Here is a 22,697-nt window from a genome sequence, read left to right as displayed (position 1 = left end):
GTGAGGGTGTTACAGGCTGCAGAGATTTGCAAGAGTTCAAATTTATGAAGGAGGAGAGAGGCGAGGCCAGAGAAACATGCAATGGAATAGTCAATCAAATCTATATGTAACAAAGACATGGTCGAGGGTTTCAGCAACAGCTGAGCTTGGGTAGAAACAGAAGGTGGCAGTCTTGTTGTCGGAAGTTCATTATTAGTCAAATATGATGCCAAGTTTGGAAATAATCTGGATGTCGTGCTACAGTGGAAGGGGTGGCAGAGATCCTGAGCAGGTACAGCTGGGTATCATCAGCATACCTATGTATCTGGTATCGGAACTGCTGTTAGTGCTCACAGCATATTGATGTCATGAGTGATCTTGGAAGATCTAGGTGTGCCTTATTCTAGGAAGTGACCTGGCTGGAAGCAGAGATCCTCTTAAAACTTATCTTTTATTTACAGGCTTTTAACTGTACACACAATTATGAAGCATGGGTTCAGAGTGTTATCGGATTTCTCTCATTCTCTTCCTTGTGCTGGCATTACGATATAGCTCCTTACTTGGTGCTGTTGGGTTAATCCTTTGCTCTACATGTAGCACAGAATGGGATGTTGTGTCCTAACCACAAGCTCTACAGTTTTTTAAATATGTGGTAAGCAGATGGCAACCATTAAGAGAGCTGGGCTCCTGAACTGAAGCGTTTTAGTTGCAATATTGTTAACAGCATGGATCCACCAATCTGTTCAATGCAGTTTTTTTGGACATTTAAGGAAGGGCCACGTTCTACTACTGTCGGAAGCTGGCAAGACCACAGACCGAGGTGTGGGGAGGGCAAGAAAGTGTACAGCATCTGCAGAATGAAGGAGATCCAAATGATTTACCCAGAAACAGAGCCCAGGTCTCATGCCCGTGTGTCTGAACAAAATTATGAGTCCATTACATCATTTGTTTGTTTTTTCTTAATCCTTCATTCTCTGAATGGAAATGTTTCTCTTTCCCTCACAGACAACAAAAAGTCTTGGCTATCGATGCAGCGAGTTGGAATTATTTTTCATCAAACCTTGCAATTAAAGTTTGCCATATGAGGAGTTGAATAGTGCAATTTGTACAACTTTCACCAATCTTGCTATTTTAAGGCTGGCATTAGTTCATATTTTTTAATTGGGTAAACAGTAGAAAAAGATCATTTGAAATTATTCAGTGGTCGTCCTCCTATATCTCCAACAGTAATGTTCACATTCCATTAACAATTTCAATCTTGAGAATGCTTGACAGGTAAAAGCTGGAGTAAAGTTCCCTTTGCAAGATCAGAAGATCATGCCTCACTGCACAGTATTATATACCCCAGTCCTTGATTGAGATCATTAGATCTGATGCTGAACTCTGTGCAATTCAATGCTGTTTACTTGTGCCAAAAAGAATTGGATTGATAATCGTTTTACTTGGGTGTCTTACAGTCAGCACAGAAAAAGAAGATTTTCATGCTGTAAGCCAACATTGGACTTAAGCCCAGGCCCCAGAAGTGAAACGATGAGTTCAAATCCTTTACTTTTTAAAATGCTGCACAGATTGCCGTTCGACACAAGCAAGTTGTTACAACTCAAAGATTTCTTTTAAAGGACTTTGGTTCAATAATGCATTGAGAAAATTTCTCAAACATTCTACTTAACAATGCTCTAATTGAAATGCTTTTCTACACCATGTCAATATATGCAAATCTTTGAACAAAAGCAACAGTGAGGGTTAGAAATGTAGAGATTGAGGGATAGCTTGTTCAGCTTTACCATGATAGGCCATGTGCTTTCAGAATTCCATCGCTTCTTATAATTGTTCATCTAAGTTCTGCCCACTGGTCAATACAACTTGATTGGTAAACCATCCAGCTCATAAGACAGCCCATTATCTTACGCAGAATCTTTTGCTGTGTACCTTTTCTGCCAGCAGTACAAAAGTTTGAATTGATTGTCACTTGTGCTCTCCATTGCCTCCTGAGTATTAATAATGCTGTTTGGGACCAACTTCAATCCAGCCTAAATAATTTAAAGTCAGTCACCAACTACTTCTACTGCAGTGCATGAGTTCTGCATGTCTATAATACTGTGTCTCCTCTCTCTCTCCATTTATCTGTGTTAATGGAGAATCTGAGTTGGATAAATGGGCCACCAGTCTTAGGTAAGGGACAGAGATTCACCGTCACAGTTTTTCATAATTGCTTCTGATTAGGGAAAGGGATTTGGCAGTGGTGCAATGTCTGCAAATTTCTACAATTGCACATGCTGCTTCAATTCTGCTGTATTGCACAAAAGATCTCCAAATTAAAACAAATCACTTGTGACAATAGCTGGTAATTGGGTCTATGATTGCATATGGAAAAAGAAGCCTTCATCAATAATTTGCAAGTTGTCTTACAAATGCACTCTCTCAAATCAAGATTCAACTTGTTCTATTTCCTGAAGGACACTACTTGTAGCCTGCTCATCTCTTTTCAGATGGAGCACTGTTATTTTAGTTGTATTAATCGTTTTACTTATTTTATTTTCCACACCCCTTCATACCTTTTCTCTTGAAGACGGTAAATATTGCGGAGCTATGGCAACTGTATTCCACTACTCTAACGAATCGCTGGTGTCTGAACATTGAATTCAGATTGGCTATTTGGCCATGGAGGGATTCACAGCCAAACCTAGCTGGTCCTGACATCTATTCAGGCAACATTTTCCAGCGGGATGAGCTAACAGGATACGAATCAGAAGTAGAAACCTTGGCACTTGTTCTTAGCCTTTCCTAAGCTTGAAATACTGCAATCAACTGCGACACCCAATTTGGATCTGCTTAATACTGACTGGGAGTTGAAGCTTGGACTTTGCTGGCTTGCATAAGCCGTTATGCTATATGCCTTTATCTGTGCAGCCATTGGCAGGGATCTTGAATTCTTTCTATGAGGTTGCTCTGCCTGCACAAGTATATGCTTCTCAAATTTCTATAAAGTAGGCAAATTGTGCTCAACAAGCTTAAATTGGTTATGGTATGTCAGAAATCAATGAACCATTATCAGACACACCTCTAACATCAAAATGTCAAGGTGACCCTAAGAACGACTGAATGGGATCTATAATCCTGCATGATTCACCTAGCTTAATGGTTTGCTGAATCATCTTGAAAAACTTAATGGTTGTATGAAGTACAAATTGAAGTTCACTGCAGATCTTACCTACGAAAACAGGCCTGTTGTTGTGGTTCTCAGGCTCAAAACTCATACAAGCTCAAACAGTGACGCTGTAGTCTGGAATAAAAAGAAAATGTGATTTAACAAATCTTCCTACTGGTCATGTTAAAATGTCTTTGATTGTACATAGTGACTTGTACATAAGTTGCTTCGTAGGAGTCAAACACAGGTCTGATTGTGCTCTTGCCAAATGTATTCAGAATACGCCACATTGTTTTTAATCATACTCACAGAAAAGGCAATGTAATTCACACAAGGTAAACATTTAGAACAGTTTTTCAGTACTACCCACACAAGGCAACATCATTAACACAGCAGTTTAATAATTAGACAACTTGCATGTTGTGTGTCAGACTGAATTTGTCATTGTGAACGGAAGTTTGGCCTACAAGCCCACAGACAGCTCAAAGGGAAGTATGTCCTGTGCACTATTATACCACTGTTTCAGACAACCATTAATGCACAAAAACAAACCAGTTGGACAGTTGTCGCTTTTGTATGTAGTATGACAATTTTAATTTTTGTTAAAATTGCTACTTAGCATGGAGAAATTATTTTCAGAACTTGGCAATTTAAATATTATATTTTACAAAAATACATTTTGCAGAGATATTGATTTCCCAAGGCCCCTTGCCGAGATTGATTAGTTTTTAGAGACAAAGTTGGCGACCCTCCAACTTTATTTCAATGCGCCAGCACTGAGACAGTGGCAAACTGTCAATCACGTGAAATTGGCAGATTGACCAGGAAAGAACAGATCCCCCAATTCTGCAACATAAGGGTGGGAAACAACTGGAAATTGGGCGTGCAATCACATTCAAAGTTCTTTTGTCTGACCGACTGTAAGTGCTCACACAGGACCAGACTTATCTGAAAACCTTGAGTGCTCAACTGTTTCTTCAAAAATTGGAAAACGTTGTTGGAAAAGGCCCACTGCATAAAAATATTCACAAGAATTGTGAAAAGGAAACACAATCATCGAGGAAGTATTGCTGTTCAAATCAAGGCCTATAACAAGTACAAAGTAATGCTATAACCCTGAACTATATCAGCATTCCACAAATAATGTCATGTCTTTCTGGGGTGCTATGTGCATATCTAGCCCCGCTATTCCTGGACATGTGACAAAAAGTCAAAGGTTTTAGCAAACTCTGAAAATTTCCCCGATATTCTGAAATAAAACAAAGTACTGCAGATACTGGAAATCTGAAACAAAGATTGAAACTGCAGGAGAAACTCAACAGGTCTGGCAGCATCAATGGAGAAGGAAACCAAAGTCAATGTTTCAAGCTTGGAGACCCTTTTTCAGAACAGTTTCCCCAGCAATTTCTGTTTTGGTTTCCCAATTTTGCTTCCTTAACTCCTCTGGGCAATTAGGGATTGGCAATAAATGCTGCCTGGCCAACGACGCCCTCATCCTGTGAATGATGTTGGAAAAAAAAATCACGTTTCGACCCAGGTAAACGGAAAACATGGATTAGGCTTCTGTACTTAAGAAGAATTACTTTTTATTCCAAATATATTGGATTCTAGCTACAAGAAAAGAGCAATGAACTAATAACTGTCATGCAACTCCACTTGTTAAAACTCCAACCCCTTTATAAAGCTCCCCCTATGGGTGGAAACAATAAGCCAGGAAGGCAGCTCACTGGCCCTTGTCCAAAGGGTTTGCTGACTTGCTTTTTTTGCTGGCCAGGACTTGGGGTTCTTCAATCTCTTTCCTCCAGGTTCTTTTTTACTCCTTTTACAGGAGACAACTGGTACAGACACTTAACTACTGATTAAACATCACTATTAATAGCAACTAGTGAGGGAGGGCTTTTTTAAGCTTCTACAGAGATACACCACCTTTGCTTTTAGAAGTTGAAAGGCTTCTGGCAATATTGTTCACGCTCACAAGCTGTTCAGCTACTCTGGAGCCAAATGTGTAATTGTTGGTGGGCAGATGGCCTTTGTCATCCAGACCTGGACATAACTCCACAAACCAATCAGCTACATGTTGCCAGCCGAATCTCACTCATGCTCTCCCCCTGGTGCTGGCTCTCCTACAAATAATCTCCTCCACTGGTTGAACAAAGAAATAGTGTAAACACCACTTCCAATGAGGTTCTGTAAGTGACTTTTAAAAATGTAGCAATCCCTTTCCTAATACTTGGTTTTAAAACTGTCATTGTTTTTCTATTTCAGTCCACAATAGAAAATACAGGAAAGTTTAAAAAAAAATGATCTTTACAATAAATACCATGCAGCATCTTAGAAGGAAAACCAGGATGTTTTCAAAAGTGACTTGATATGAGCAACTTGAGTCATGCTCCAGTATATCATGAATAATCTGACAATATTTAAACATTGTGAACACAGGTTTTTAAAAATGGCCACTGCAAATCCTTTGGCATAGTGAGTGGACATAGGCATCCATCTGAGGAATTCAAAAATCTCTTTGTTAACGAATGGACCAGTAACAAAAACACCTGCAGCTTTCAGCTGATTTATCTTTCTGTTAAACCATGGACAAAAGAAATATTGACATTCAAAGTGTGTTGGATAAACATAAAATTGATCGAATTGACCTTTCCTTGTATTATGATAGTCTCTCATCCAGCCCAGTTTGGATAACCTTCAAAGTGTCAAACAATAATACAGGATGTTCCATCAATAGATCTTGGATGAACGGCTTTGAATTTAAACAAATCACATGATGAGCAAAGCCATGTATTCTCTCCCTGATCGGAAAAAAGCAAAAGCTGACTTGCAAAGACAGAGTTTCATCAGAGTCCATCAGAAAGGCTGTTGGACCAGCTGCAAATCAGTAAAGCTGTCAGATTCAGAACCATCAATATCTTGAAAAGCAGGAGAACCCATCAACCTGTTCAACCTTCAAGTTCACCCAAGAACTGACCGATGCAACTACAAGGAGTCTGAAACTCAACTGGGAATTCTCTGCTTTTCAAGGCTTTCACTCCAGTCAATCATCAACACATCAAATAGACCACAGGGCTGCAACAAAAGAGGCTGAGACAAATACACATTGTGGTTGTACTTTTTTGTCTATAGCTAGTATTTGCACGTGTGATTGTGTGTGTGATTCAAGTAAATGAAACTTTTTTTTAACATTCATGACAATTGTGAGTAACAAATAATCTTCTTTATTATAAATGTACAAAATGCTTGCTGCTGGACATACTTAAATTTGGACAATCGCCTTGATGGTAAAAAAGTACAGTATAAAACAACAGTAAGAAAATATAAATTTTGCCCAAGACACTAGATGATGACAAATTGTATAAGGAATCCAAAAATGTAACAAGGAGCAAAATGTCTAGGGAAACACTGAATACCCAGAAACCACAACAGCAGCCTCACACAGCAGAGGGATTACTTCCAACGAGCTACAGAAAACAACTCGTTAGAAATGTGACTTGTGCTGTAATACAGACAATAGGCCGCAGTTCTATCAAGAATGATTTCAACACAAAGTCATTAATTGACATTTTATTAAAAAGATTGAATGTCATATAAATGCCCTCACAGCCAATATACTGGCTGGGATTTAAGCAAGCTGATGGGGGTCTTGTCCACTCATCAGAGAACAAGTGTGGAACCTCCGTTTGTCTTGTGGGGTTAGTCTGATCGAATTTGATTGGTTACTGTCAGGCCTTTTTTGCAACATGGGCTCTTGGCGGGGGATGTCCCAAACACCGAAAGTTGTTGACCAATCAAAGCCTGCCAACTTCTCACATTACCAGTGCTTGTTGTTAGTGGCGGTTTGTGGCACTGTACCCAACTGAGGCCCAGTTCTGTTGTCAAAACCCAGGTCACAAGTGAGTGAAAGTAGAGTGAGGACGGTGTGTGGGGAAAGGCACAGGAGCAGGGAGATGGCATCTCAGGCAAGGGCAGACACCAGTGTTACCACTGCTCCCTTACCATGAGAGCACCTCATACTGAGCGGTCTCCTCCAACTACACCCCCCACGCCCCAAACTGAGTAACCCCGATCCTCCCCCTCACCCTCAGGAGGACTCTGACAAACCTGCCCAATTTCACTTGGCCCACTTCCAAAGGTGCTGTTTTAATCTTGAAATTGTGATGGGCTCAAGGATAAAGGTTTTCAGTTGGTGATGCCACTCTCGGCTGGGATTCCCTCATCAGCCCCTTCCATCGTCCAATTTAATAAGGGGAGGATATCCTGACCCTGGGAGACTAAGGAACGGCCTCTCCCACTTTTAAGTGGCCACAAGCAGCAATGGCTCCCACTCCAACCAGCTGCATGAAAGCCCGCCCCAAGTGAAACTGTAACAGATGCTTCAGTGGAGGAGATATACACATTATGGCCAAATGATTTCAACCATACAGATGACCCAAGCCAGCCAACTTACCCTGGCTTTGGGCAATCTGTCCTTAAAACATTACTTTCAACACCAAACTATGACTGTGCTTTCACTGTCATACTGTTTCTGGACACATGACTCCTGAATTATCACCATTCCATTACCCACCAGTTATTCTCAGTCACCATTCTAACATCCTTCAATCTTGAATTCCGCAGGAAAGTCATTGGTATTTTAGGGATAATCCAACATTACACAAGCCTTGCCATCAAAACAATGACATTTAGTCTTTCCTCTGTTGAGGAGATATATCTTAAGTCTTAGACCTTTTGTTCAGATTTTCATTTTCATTGCATGTACAGGAGTGTGATAACAATGGTAACAGTTCAATGAGCTCAACAGCATGTATTTCTATAAAATATAATTCAATGGCTGTTACTTTGTTCCAAGTAAAACAGTTTTAAATTAGTGGTAAGAATTAATGTTTTTATATTAATTAATTCTTGTTTCTGTATTATCCTTCTGCTCAATAAGTATGAGATGGAACTTTTAGTACTGACTGACGAAGAGTTTGAGAGCTTACGTGGTTTCTGCTTGTCTGGTGAGATCTGGAACAAATAACGATTATTTCTACTCGAACGTTTCTTGTCTAGTTTGTAGAGACAAAAAATCTTGCTATTTCAAACTCGGAACATAGCATCTTGAAAGGAGCTCAAAGTGGGTAACATATATATTATGTGAACGAACACTAAACCAAATGAAGGGTGCATAGCTGCGATGAGTGTAGAGATAACTAAGACAACCATTTAGGAGTCTGTAGGGCCTCTCAATTACACATGGTGTGGAGTACAGTGTGCAACTGAATTTGACCTATGTAAAGGTCCATTGAACAACTGGTGTAATTCACAGTTTAGCTTAGGCAGGCGACACCTAGATAGGATTGGAAATAAAATGGTTATATCTGTGGTATGAGCAGAATATCACAATGCTCTACAGAAGCTTTGTAACTAAGAAAAATTAGTTCCATTTGTGGAGCCTTAAAATCAATTGATTTATTGTTATCACATGTATCGAGATACAGTGAAAACTGCTGTCTTGCATGCTATACAGCCAGATCATACCATACAAAGTACATCAGGGTAACAGAACAGAGCGCAGAATACAGTGTTACAGCTGCAGAGAAGGTGCAGGGAGAGAGATCAGAATTAACATTTGTAAGGTCTGTTCAAAAGTTTGAATACAGCAGGGAAGAAGCTGTTCTTAAATCTATTTATATGTGTATTCAAACTTCTTTCTCTTCTGCCCGATGGAAGAGGGTGGAAGACAGTACAACAAGGGTGGGAGAGGTCTTTGATTATGTTGGTTGCTTTCCCGAGGCAGCAGGAAATATAGTTGGAGACAATAGATGCAGGGCTGGTTTATGTAATGGACTGGACTGTGTTCACAACTCCCTGTAGTTTCTTGTGGCCTTGGGAAGAACAGTGCCATACTATGCTGTGATGCATCCAGATAGGATCAGTTCTATGGTGCATCTACAAAAATCGGTAAGAGTCCCTGTGGACATGCCGAATTTCCATAGCCTCCTGAGGATGTAGAGACGTTGTTGTGCTTTCTTGACCATTGTGTTGATGTGGACAGACAAGGACAGATTGTTGATGCTCTCGACCATCTCTACCTCAGCATTATTGATGCAGACAGGGGCGTGCCCTCCACTCCGCTTCCTGGAGTCAATGACCATCTCCTTCATTTTGCTGATGTTGATAGAAAGATTATTGTCTTTACACAATGCCACGAAGCACTCCATCTCTTTCCTGTATTCTGTCTCGTCGTTGTTTAAGATCTGACCTATAACGGTGGTGTCATCAGCAATTTGTAAATGGAGTTGGGGCAGAATTTGGCCACACAGTTGTGCATGTATAAGGAGTATAGTAGGGTGCTGAATATATGTAGCCTTTTGGGACACAGGGGTTGGGGATTATGGTGAAGGAGGTGTTGTCGTTTATTCTTACTGATTGCTGTCTATGGGTCAGGAAGTCAAGGATCCAGTTACAGAGGGGGAGCTGAGACCTGGGTCTCGGAGTTTACAGATGAGTTTTTTTGCAATTATAGTGTTGAAGGCAGAACTGTAGTCAAAAATTAGGAACCTGAAGTGGGTATACAGGGTGTAGAGCTGGATGAACACAGCAGGCCAAGCAGCATCAGAGGAGCAGGAAAGCTGACGTTTCAGGCCTAGACCCTTCTTCAGAAATGGGGTAGGGGAAGGGGGTTCTGAAAAAAATAGGGAGAGAGGGAGAGGCGGATAGAAGATGGATAAAGGAGAAGATAGGTGGAGAGGAGACAGACAGGTCAAAGAGACGGGGATGGAGCCAGTAAAGGTGAGTGTAGGTGGGGAGTTAGGGAGGGGATAGGTCAGTCAAGGGAGGACGGACAGGTCAAGGAGGCGGGATGAGGGTAGGAGATGGGGGTGGGGCTTGAGGTGGGAGGAGGGGATAGGTGGGAGGAAGGACAGGTTAGGGAGGCGGGTCAAGCTGGGCTGGTTTTGGGATGCGGTCGGGGGAGGGGAGATTTTGAAGCTTGCGAAGTCCACATTGATACCATTAGGCTGCAGGGTTCCCAAGTGGAATATGAGGTGCTGTTCCTGCAACCTTCGGGTGGCATCGTTGTGGCACTGCAGGAGACCCAGGATGGACATGTCGTCTGAGGAGTGGGAGGGGGAGTTGAAATGGTTTGCAACTGGGAGGTGCAGTTGTTTATTGCGAACCGAGCGGAGGTGTTCTGCAAAGCGGTCCCCAAGCCTCCGCTTGGTTTCCCCGATGTAGAGGACACCACAACGGGAACAGCGGATACAGTATTCCACATTAGCAGATGTGCAGGTGAACATCTGCTTGATGTGGAAAGTCTTCTTGGGGCCTGGGATGGGGGTGAGGGGGGAGGTGTAGGGGCAGGTGTAGCACTTCCTGCGGTTGCAGGGAAAAGTGCCGCGGGTGGTGGGGCTGGAGGGGAGTGTGGAGCGGACAAGGGAGTCACGGAGAGAGTGGTCCCTCTGGAAAGCAGATAAGGGTGGGGAGGGAAAAATGTCTTTGGTGGTGGGGTTGGATTGCAGATGGCGGAAGTGTCGGAGGATGATGCGTTGGATCCGGAGGTTGGTGGGGTGGTACGTGAGGAAGACAGGGATTCTGTTTTGGTTGTTATTGTGGGGAGGGGGTGTGAGGGATGAGTTGCGGGAAACGTGGGAGACACGGTTGAGGGCGTTCTCGACCACTGAGGTGGGGAGATGTTGTGGTCCTTGACAAACGAGGACATCTGAGATGTTCGGGAGTGGAATGCCTCATCCTGGGAGCAGAAGCGGCGGAGGCGAAGGAATTGGGAATAGGGGATGGCATTTTTGCAGGAGGGTGGGTGGGAGGAAGTGTATTCTAGGTAGCTGTGGGAGTCGGTGGGCTTGAAATGGATATCGGTTTCCAGGTGGTTGTCAGAGATGGAAACAGAGAGGTCCAGGAAGGGGAGAGAGGTATCAGAGATGGTCCAGGTAAACTTAAGGTTGGGGTGGAAGGTGTTAGTGAAGTGGATGAACTGTTTGAGCTCCTCGTGGGAGCACGAGGCAGTGCCGATACAGTCATCAATGTAATGGAGGAAGAGGTGGGGGATAGGGCCAGTGTAGCTTTGGAAGAGGGATTGTTCCACGTAACCTACAAAGAGGCAGGCATAGCTTGGGCCCATGTGGGTACCCATGACAACCCCTTTGTCTGTAGGAAGTGGGAGGAATTGAAAGAGAAGTTGTTGAGGGTGAGGACGAGTTCGGCTAAGCGGATGAGGGTGTCAGTGGAGGGGGACTGGTCGGGCCTGCGGGACAGGAAGAAGCAGAGGGCCTTTAGGCCATCTGTATGGGGAATGCAGGTGTATAGGGACTGGACATCCATGGTAAAGATGAGGTGTTGAGGACCAGGGAATTGGAAGTTTTGGAGGAGGTGGAGGGCGTAGGTGGTGTCACGGATGTAGGTAGGGAGTTCCTGGACCAAGGGGGAGAAAATGGAGTTGAGATAAGTACAGGTAAGTTCGGTGGGTCAGGAGCAGGTGGAGACAATGGGTCGACCAGGGCAGTCAGGTTTGTGGATTTTGGGAAGGAGATAGAAGCGGGCGGTGCAAGGTTGACGAATGATAAAGTCGGAGGCTGTGGCTGGGAGGTCACCTGAAGTGATGAGGTTGTGGATGGTTTGGGAGATGATGTTTTGGTGGTCGGGGGTGGGGTCATGATCAAGGGGGCGGTAGGAGGAGGTGTCGGAGAGTTGGCGTCTGGCCTCGGCGATGTAGAGATCAGTGTGCCATTCTACAACTGCACCTCCCTTGTCCGCTGGTTTTATGGTGAGGTTGGGATTGGAGCAGAGGGAGCGGAGGGCTGCACGTTCTGTGGGGGAGAGGTTGGAGTGGGTGAGAGGGGTGGAGAGGTTGAGGCGATCGATGTCTCAACGGCAGTTGGAGATGAAGAGGTCGAGGGAGGGTAGGAGGCCTTGTGGTGGTGTCCAGGAGGAGGGGGTGTGTTGGAGGTGGGAGAAGGGGTCAGTAGGGGGAGGGTTAGCCTCACAATTAAAGAAGTAAGCGCGGAGGTGGCGGCAGTGGAAAAACTGTTCAACGTCCAAGCGTGAGCGGTATTCGTTGATGTTAGGGTGAAGGTGGACAAAGGTCTATCCATCCAGCTCTACACCTTGTTACAGATTCTCCAGCATCTGCAGTTCCTACTATACCTGAAGTGGGTATCCTTGTTATCCAGATATTCCAGGGATGAGTATAGGGCCTGGGAGATGGCATCTGTTGTGGACCTGTTGTACCGGTACATGAATTGTAAAAGATCAAGGCAGTTTGGTAAACTGGAGCTGATGTGAGCCAGGACTAACCTCTCAAAGCATTTCATAATAATGGAGGTCAGAGCCATGGGGCAGTAGTCATTGAGGTACGCCGCATGATTTTTCTTTGGCGCCAGGATGATGGTGGTTTTCTTGAAGAAGTGGGGACATCAGTTCGTAGTAAGGAGAGGTTCAAGATGTCGGTGAATACTCCCGCCAGCTGGCCCACACAGGATCTGAGTGCACGGCCAGCATCTCCATCTGGGCCACTCGCTTTCCGTTGGTTCACTCTCAAGAAGGCCGATCTAAAGTCAGCAGCAGTGACCGTGGGTACAGGTGCATCCGAGGTGATTGGGATAGGTGACACCGTTTCACTGACCTTCTGTTCAAAGCCAGTGTATTGAGTGTATTGAATGCATTGAGCTCATCGGGTAGGGATGTACCGTTGCCCGTGATTCTGCTTGGCTTTGCTTTGTAGCCTGTTATGTTGTGTAAGCCTTGCCACAAGCGATGGGTGTCCATGTGGTTGGTCTGGGTCTCAAGCTGTTTGCTGTTGCCTCTTGGCATCTCTAATGGCCTTATGAAGGTTGTGCCTGGATTTCCTGTATAGATCAGGGAAACCCAACATGTGCACCTCAGGCCTGGACTTCAGTAGGAGTGGATCGCCCAATTCACCCATGGTTTCTAGTTGAGGAACATTCGGATTAACTTCTTCGGCACACAGTCTTCTACACACTTTCTGATGAAGTCTGTAATGGTAGTGGCATACTCTTTTATGCTAGGCCGCTGTGTTGTGCAATATGGACCAGTCCACCGACTCTATGCAAGCTCTTCTGTTGCCTCAGACCAACACTGCACTACTTTCTGTATTAGTCCTCACGCTTCAATTTCTGCTTGTAAGCTTAATGGTCTCTCAAATACAACTCTCATAATCAATGCCACAGCTTGTAGTATAGACTAATGGCAAAGCTAATGGCTTGGTTGGCAGCCTCTGCCTAGGCTTGTTAAATCCTTGTTAAATAATATCTTTTTCGAACAGGAAAGAAAGCAGCTGAGCGTGTTCTATTGTTAACAAATGAGCAGCTCATCTGAAAACCTTGTCTGAACAAAACTGAAGACGTTTTTGCTCACATTTGCCTATTTTACAGGAAGCTTTTCAAAAGGTACTCTTCATATTCCTTTGTCTGCTTTGGGTAATCCAGTTTCACTGTGCACTGCCAATCAGCCTAATCAGACAACTCCCCTGTGAATTGTTGGTGCATAAATAAATATAGTTTCCCATTTCCTGTACACAAGTCTCATCAACAATAAAATGAATCTCCAGAGAGAAAAGTAAAATCTGGTGCAGCATGTCAAGAATTTCAAATCAGTTTTGTCTTATGCAGGACCCCCCTTACCCTGCCATTCCAGAATTACAAAGTCGGTTATTCAAACTTTTGTAAATGCCACTGACACCTATCAAAACCCTCAGGGGCTACACAGAGTTTAAATTCATGTTCAGATTGGATTACAAATAGAGCTAGTTTCTACAACAAACACACTTTGGTGTTTTGTTTTGTTTGTCTAATCAGATGGTAGCCAACCTCCAGGACCACAGCCCTTTAGGAGAATATTCCTTGTCCAAAAAAGTGGAAGGGAGGGAGTTGAGTTAATGTCACGTGACTAGTGACCAAGGAGCCCAGGGTAATGTTCTGAGGACAAGGGTCCAAACTCACCGTGGGAGATGGTAATATTTGAATTATCAGGAATAAAATGATACCCCAGTCGTGACCATATATCCATTCACAATGTCATACAAATGCCTTTAAGGCAGATTTTTAATCAATAAGGGAATCAAGAATTATGATAAAGGTAGGAAAGTGGAGTTGAGAATTATTAGAGCAGCTACGGTTTTATGGAATGCTGGAGCAGACTCGATGAGCTGAATGGTCTACTTTCCCTCCCGGTGCTTATGGTGCACACAAAAACAACATTTCCTGAGATTTGAGGACAAAATTTCCACAGATTGGAGTTATACACAGTCCACAATATAACTGAACCATTGGCAATTGTTCCGCAATTCCTGGTATTCTGATTATCCCAGAAAAGCAATGCTAATGTATTTACGCTACAAGCCACCATTTGCTATATATATTTCCCAGCACTTCAAAGGTTTGATGAAAACCTTTCACCCTAGATCAAAACCATATTAAATAATTTTCCAACAAACCTCACTTCAAGCACTGAAGGCACATTTTGTGAAAGCCCCGCGATCAAGAGTTGCAATACTCTGAAACCTTTTCAATCATAATTGGGTATTTTAATACGACATAAAATCCTGCAGTCACAAATCCATTCCTGCGGCACAGCTAGAAATTACATATACTCCAAAACTGGTCCTGGGTCTGTTTTATTGGACGGAATCTTAAAGGGGTCTGAGTGATGTGGGTGAGGATGGGATTTGGGGCAGAATCAGGTTAGAGGTCTGGCAAGGCCTATCTTGATGTCAGGAGCAACTCGCTGCTCTTTAATGTTTTTTTACTGAGTTGCGAGCTGAGTTTCTTACTGGGCATCAGCGAGGTGCTAATTGAGGGGGATTACAGTTTGTCAACTCATTTCATTAATATTCAGTTTCCTCTCTTGCTGACACACCTAAAAAGCAAGGTGTCGAGAATTCTTGACATGGAAGTCAGAGCGGGTACCTGGCAACTTCAGCATGCGCTTGCTCCACAGGACTTCCATGTTGGACACTCTGGACAAACAAATTTCATTGCAATGCTGCAGATCACTGATTGCTGAGGGACATACGTCCAGCTCGGGGACTGGGCTAGGCCGTATCCCTGGCATGTTTGCTCGCTGGCATAGCGCACATTCACTCTGAGCCTATCTAGATCCTTACAGAGACAACAAGGTGCAGGGATGGATGAACACAGCAGGCCAAGCAGCATCATAGGAGCAGAGAGGCTGACGTTTCGGGCCTAGACCCTTCATCAGAAAAGGGGGAGGGGAAGGGGGTTTTGAAATAAATAGGGAGAGAGTGGGAGGCAGATAGAAGAGGGATAGAGGAGAGGATAGGTGGAGAGGAAACAAACAGGTCGAAGAGGCGGGGATGGAGCCAGTAAAGGTGAGTGTAGGTAGGGAGTTAGGAAGGGGATAGGTCAGTCCAGGGAGGACGGACAGGTCAAGGGGGCGGGATGAGGTTGGTCGGTAGGAGATGGAGGTGCGGCTTGAGGCGGGAGGAGGGGATAGGTGGGAGGAAGAACAGGTTAGGGAGGCAGGGACGAGCTGGACTGGTTTTGGGATGCGGTAGGGGGAGGGGAGATTTTGAAACTTGTGAAATCCACATTGATACCATTGGGCTGCAGGGTTCCCAAGCGGAATATGAGTTGCTGTATAGATCCTTCCAGCATCGCTGCTTTGCATTGCCCTACCTTCCCTTATTGTGCTTTGCTCCCTCAGCCGCAGCTACCAAGCTCATATTACTCCTGACTTGTCTTTGATACCAGGCCAAGAGCTTAGACATCCACTCAAAATGATCAGAGTCAGGTTACTTCACAGGTGAGGAGCCAAATGGTGGGGAGTCCACCACCTCTCTTGACTCTTTCTGCCCTATAGTGGGCTGTTTTCTTCCTGGAATGAGAGAAAGGCGGGGATTAAAATAGAATAAGAATAGCCTTTATTGTCACATATACTCAATGGGTATAGTCAAAGGTTTATATACCGCCAATTACAGCACCGACTTAGATACTAAAGTATCTAAGTAAAGATACTAAAGTATACCTGGGCACAGCTTCTTTAGTTACAAGGACTCAGAAAATACAGAAATAAAATGTCCAGCATTACAGAAGTAAAAGTTCAGTACAACAGATCATGCCGGAACCTCGCTTTCAGACTGCACCAGGCTCTGGCTCCACACCTCACCAGGAGGCCGTTGCAGGTAGCCAGAAGGTCGGCACATCATGCCACGAGGTCCCTGGGGAGGAGGCCACTGCGCCAGGGTGGGAGGTCATCATGCCAGGCTGGGACGTTCCCACGCCAACGCTGAAAGGCCACTGTGGGAGATCACAGTGCTAGGTCGGGAATCATCGCCAAAGGCCAGGAATTGTCACCGGGAATCGGAGGGCCGGAGATCATCGCTTGCTGGATGCCGCAAGTTGTTGCCGGAGACCGGAAGTTGAAGAGAAAACAAAGGAAAGAAAGGAAAGCACTAAGAGGAAGAAAAAGAGGTGACAAAGAAGAAAAAAAGAAGAATGGGGAGTGGATGCGCTCCGGCTGGAGTGTCCTACTCCACTGCAAGAGGATTACAGGAGGTGAAAGTGGGTGGCACAGCTATTACTGGTGGTACAGGTGGGGAGGTGTCCTGAGTGAGTGAGTAGGCAGCATAGAAGGCATGCAGGGTTAGGACTGTCAGGGCTGCTGCTGGGTGAGAGTGCGTGAGGGAAGATGCTGCATTACAGAGATTGCGTGTCTGTAAAAGTATTGGAGAAAAGATGGTGGCACTTACACTAGCAGAGAGGAGAGGGGATTCCTCCAGATGACCGAGACTGCATTGGCCTAGGTGTTAACCTCAGACCGGACTGGCATGATCTGGCATTTTAGCCTCCTCTGTCGGTCCCAGGGGAAGAGGAAATCCCTCCTGTGCACAACCCCTACCCAGTAGGACCTCCAGATCTCTGCCTGCAAAGCAGGGTGCCAAATTTGCCTTGTTTGTGACGTCCAGGACAAATGGCAGGAACCACGAAGGGCATCTCTGGACTAACGGCACTTGATCAGGTTCACAATTGGCTTTTAAAGATGGCATCAGCACCTGGGATGCCCATCCATTCCAGGATAACTCAGTAAAGGTGAATTGTTCTGGCAACAATGTGCAATAAGCAGGGGTTAGACTCAGATGATATATGGGTGGAATCAGTAATTAATGAGGTGTGTTTAGTGAGATGTACCAAGTAAACCCACCTGGCCTTATGACGAGAAACCTTGCAAAAAATTCAACACTACTGGCAATTAGCCAAACGAATGTAAGACTCAGGCCATTGTTTCTTTTTATTTCACAGTCTTTACTCCGTGAGGTTTGAGAGCAGATAAGATCCAGTTTATGGGTACCAGCAATCCTTCATTATGTCATATAAGTGACCACTGTAAGGGATGGCTTGGTATTGGCAGCCTGTTTAATTAACAAGTGCTAAAAAGGGGAATTTGCCATTTAAACTCCCTCAAACCAAGACTGAAAGGCAATAGCATAGCTGAGGTCACCTAATTTAGTGCAGACGAGTATTACTTCCTCTAAATGCTTAACGAGAAAGTGTGAGTAATATGCCATCTGGCATGGCGATAACCCAAGCAGAATTAGTGACTTCAACATAAATGAGCTGGAAGTCCCATCAGCCTAAAAGGAGATCAATCCCTCGGGACACAAGGTTTTCAATCTCAGGCACTATCCGAGTCCAGGACTGAGATTTGAGAAATTGGCTGCAATTATGAGGAAAAGATGGAAGTCTGATAGATTTGAAAGATGAACCTTGAATCTGTTTTTTAAAAGGAATGCCTGAATAGATGCAGAGAACTACAGACCCATTGAATCCACAGCAAAATTAAGTAAATTAATGGAATAATTATCTGGAGCACGTTAGGATTATTGTTAGATTAATAGAAAGCAGTCAACAATAAAGTAAGAGGAGAAATTGCTACCGGATTAATCTTTTTGACTGTTTTGAGGAAATGATACATAGACTGTGGAAAAAATCTCAACATGCTGCACCTGTCGTCCAAGAAAGTATTTGACAAACTTACAAACAAACAGGGAAATTAAAGCCTCACGCACTCACTGACAGAAGAAGTGAACCTTCAGTTTCAAGGTAAAATTGGGCTTTTTAGCTTCAAGGACATCAGCATAAGAACCTTTTTAATGGAAAAATAGATTATGTAGAATAAACAAATCGAGATCACATTACACCAGGGAAGTGGAAAGGAATACAAGTTCAAAAATGGCAAAAGAAAATGCAATTGCATCCGACAGTTGTCCATACAATAAGTGATCAACATGTACAATGGTGTTCTTGGAGAACTCATAGAAAGGATGAAGAAAATCCCAGAATCCTTTGAGAACCAGCAGAATATCCTGGTGGACCAACAGGATGGTTTCCTGGCAAGATGGATACATCAAACTGTGTATATTATTTGTACCTTTGAACCTGTTGGAACCTGAACAGTTTTTGCCTAACCTCAGTACCACACCACACAATGTTTACATCCGACCCATCACACAGCTCAGAGATTTTCTCTCAACAATGGATGTTGGCTCCTATTCCTTCAAGAGTGACCTGCAGTCATATGTGGGCCAGTTTTAGATCCAGTGGTACAGGAAGAAACGCAGTGATCGATTTGTATTCAATTCAGCAACGGTTCGAGATTATTGCTTGAAAAAGGAAATGGATTTAAATTGCGCTGCTGGTACGTTATTTAAGTGAATACTAGAGATTTCTACAACAAAATTGTAGGGCAACACAACTTCAAATTTTGCAGGTAAACCACTTCTCAATTGCAAAAGAATTGCGCGTATCTTTAACCGATTGAGGGGTCTGTCACGATATCAAAGCTCTAGCACTTGGCTTACTGTGCCCCAGTCACCAAGAGAATGTTTTAATATCAGGAAATGGAAGTCAAACAACTGCAAATCAATTTTATTCTGCACAAAAGTAAACATCTCCAACTTTATATTATGATACAATTATGGAGAACCTTTACATCAATTCACTGTATTAAAATATGAAAGGATCTGTGTTTCCAATAAATGAAATTCTCACTTTACTATGACAGTATCCTTGCACCGGACTAAAAGCAACATGATTACAATTCTTTTTAATGCATTCAGGGAACAATAAAGATGTTTAATGCACTCTGTATTTAATTTTAATTTTACTCTAGGTTAATATTCCAACAGAGCATAAATTCAGAAGATGTGTCATAGAGAAACTAATTTGCTCCTCACTAGGACTGATTTCAGACATAGATTAATGGCCTCTCTCCAGTTGTGCCTCTGATTTTGAATTTCATGTTCAGCTTGTTCAGACTCACAAAGAACAACTTACAGATCCATTTTAATAATGATTTAGACCGCTTTTTCTGCAGACCCCTGTAGACCGGTTACCTGGAATTAAGGAGCAGCAATCACAGGGAATTGTTCTAACCGCGTCAGAAATGAAGTTAAAAAAAAAAGCCAAGGAGGGATTTGACATTTCGCTAAACAAAAGCACTTGGCAGATAGCAACCAAATTACAAGATGAACCAGTGCAAGTTGCCCAGCAGGCTGGTACAAGATAGATGTGCTAGCTCAGAAAAACGGTTGCACGTGGCTTCATAACTGCAATTTCCCACATGTCGAGCTCCTAATTTCAGCAGCACAGACAGAGAGGAAGTGAGTGCAGCCTAGTCTCTTCCTCATAAGGAAGAAAAGTTGGCAGGTAGGCAGCTCTCACATCTGTAAAGACACTCAGTATTTAAGCATGTGACTAGGTCACCTCCTTTGTTCTTTGACTGGGAAACTGTACGTGGGTGTAAATTCAAGAAACTGATTTTAATATCATTTATTTTTGAGTTTATGCTTTTGAATTTTGAACTAGTGGCAACAAAGCGTAATGCTTTAAGTTTTCAGATAGAAGATTCTGGAATTGTTTCTTGGCGTTTGGGGTATTTCTGACACGAATCCTTTCTATCTGTCAGCCAGGGCTCCCTGATTGGACCAGATTAACAGCCGCAATTGGGGAACTCATATTCTCTGAGGTCCAGCTGGCTGACCATTTTACAATAATTACAGCCTTAGGGTGAAAGGCCCTCTAAAAATCTCAGCACAACTGGCATTCAGTGGAAAATGCCTACAAAAAATCAGCCCAGAGTTCATCAAATTAACTGAGTCACTTTGTCAATGGGATCATTGTAAAGGTGCTATGCTTTCACTTTTTGAATCATCTAGCCACAACAAATGATCTTCCTCTCCATCCTCTGGATTGGACATTCTGCATTTATGTAATAATCTGATGGCATTTTGTGTATTAATAACATTCCATGATTTAATAGTGAAGGCACAAAACAGGGCAATGCATGTATTTCCAGTCCTTGTGAAGGCACCTCTCCATAAACAATCCACCTATTGCAGTCAGTGTGAACATTAAATGGCTTGTTGATGCACACATCCAAAAGGTTGAACTCTAGACACTAGACTGCAATATGGACGTTTTTCTTCAGAGGCACTTTCCAGTCTCTTTGATTATATGGGATCTGAACATGTCCCTCAAAAATCGGTACTCCTTACATTATCAATATATAATTTCAATCCATCCTCATCTATCAAACATTGTCACGGACATGCACAAAGATTCTTGGTGGGAACTAGATGTTTGCCACGGTTTTTTGTTTGAAAATTGCCTAAACCTTTAATTTTGGTCTGCCAGCCATGCAGGTGATTCCCACCATGAATCCTATCTTCTCGTGTCCTGTGGTTTTCACAAGAACCATTTTCAAACCTTTCCATCCAATAATTTGGCTGCTGAGCCTATCAAAATTCATGAGCACTTCATCCATGTTGCTTTCATGACTAATTGGGTGGTAAAGTTTTTGCCGCTTTTTCAGAAGGGTTCTATGGGCTCGAGGTCTTTTGGCAGTCTCTCAGCAATCTTGCTCTTCTGTTTGCAACACAAGACTGTTTCATTCCAGAACTTGGCTACACCGACTAATGGGGGCCTGGATCCTTTGCTGGGCCAACAGTTTCATTTAAAGGCATATAAATGCATTATGACATGATAATTCCCAAAATTCTTGAAGACCCATTCTGATACATGTTTCTCCACAAGATGCCAGGGCCGGATTTGTCCTCATGGAACATTTCATCTTGGGCATCTTACTCAGGGCAGATTCCTTTTTGTCCATTCTCATATCAGTTTTTTAACTAATACCAAATTCCCTCGCAGCAGCACAATTACATAGTGTCATAGAGTCATAGAGCACGGAAACAGACCCTACGGTCCAACTCTTCTGCACTAACCAGACATCCCAATCTGACCTAATCCTATTTGCCAGCATTTGTTCCATATCGCTCTAAACTCTTCCTGTTAATATATCCATCCAGATGGCTGTTAAATGTTGTAATTATACTTACCTCCACCACCTACTCTGGCAGCTCACGCCAACCTCTGTGTGAAGACGTGACCCCTCAGGTCTTTTTTAAATCTTTTCCTTTCACCTTAAACCTATGCCCTCCAGTTTTGGACTCCTCCACCCTAGGGCAAAGACCTTGGCTATTCACCCTATCTGTGCCCCTCATGATTTTATAAACGTCTGTAAGGTCACCCCTCAGCCTCTGACGCTTGAGTTGGAAAATAGCCCCAGCCTATTCAGCCCCTCCCTATAACTCAAACCCTCCAGTCCTGGCAACATCCTTGTAAATCTTTTCAGCACCCTCTCAAGCTTAACAACATCGTTTCTACAGAAGGGCAGCCAGAATTGTACACAGTATTGTAAAAGTGGCCTCACTAATGTTATAGACTCATATAGCACGGAAACAAACCCTTTGGTCCAACCATTACATACCAACCAGAGTCCCAAACTAAACTAGCCCCACTTGCCTGCGCTTGGCCCATATCCCTCCAAACATTTCTTACTCATTTATTTATCCAAATGCCTATTAAATGTTGTAACTGTACCCAAATCCATTAGAAGTTCTGTAAAAGAAATTGTCCCTCATGTAGTTTTTGAATCTTTCACCTCTCACCTCTAAAATAGGCCCCCTAGTGTTGAAATTCCCACCCTAGGGAAAAGACATCTATCATTCACCTTATCCATATACCCACGCGCACACACATATATATAATCTATACCCCTCATGATCTTATAAATCTCTACAAGGTCACCCCTCAACTTATCCTCTACAGCCGCAACAGGACATTCCAACTCAATGTTCTGACCAATGAACGCAAGTGTGCCATATGTCTTCTTCATCACCCCGTCTACCTGTGACTCCACTTTCAAGGAACTGTGCACCTGCACCCCTAGGTCTCTTTGTTCGGCAACACTGCCTAGGGCCCTACCATTCATTAAGTGTATGAGTCCTTCCCGGTTTGCTTTGCCAAAATGCAACATCTCACATTTATCCACCTTAAACTCCATCTGCTACTCCTTGGCCCATTGGCCCAAGTGGTTGAAATCCTGTTGAACTCTTAGGTAACAAGATGTAGAGCTGGATGAACACAGCAGGCCAAGCAGCATCAGAGGAGCAGGAAGGCTGATGTTTCGGGCCTAACCCTTCTTCAGAAAAATGAAGGGTCTAGGCCCAAAACGTCAGCCTTCCTGCTCC

At 43.5% G+C, this 22,697-nt stretch overlaps 1 protein-coding gene across 1 annotated transcript in view; it reads right to left on the bottom strand.

Moving 5' to 3' along the window:
* The window catches only part of sema6dl (sema domain, transmembrane domain (TM), and cytoplasmic domain, (semaphorin) 6D, like), a 243,555-nt gene extending 227,629 nt beyond the window's left edge, over positions 1-15,926 (bottom strand). Inside the window, exons 1-2 of the mRNA XM_048615883.1 lie at positions 15,784-15,926; positions 3,191-3,262 (exon numbers count right to left, since the gene is read on the bottom strand). The gene's annotated coding sequence lies outside the window, so the exon portion shown is untranslated. The remainder of the gene's footprint in view (positions 1-3,190; positions 3,263-15,783) is intronic.
* Positions 15,927-22,697: the final 6,771 nt, after the last annotated feature.

This window comes from Rhincodon typus, chromosome 33 (assembly GCF_021869965.1).
Source record: "Rhincodon typus isolate 14 chromosome 33, sRhiTyp1.1, whole genome shotgun sequence".
In the NCBI taxonomy this organism is placed as follows: Eukaryota; Metazoa; Chordata; class Chondrichthyes; order Orectolobiformes; family Rhincodontidae; genus Rhincodon; species Rhincodon typus.
The sequence above is the reverse complement of the archived record's forward strand: the minus strand, read 5'-3'. Positions and strand labels throughout refer to the sequence as shown.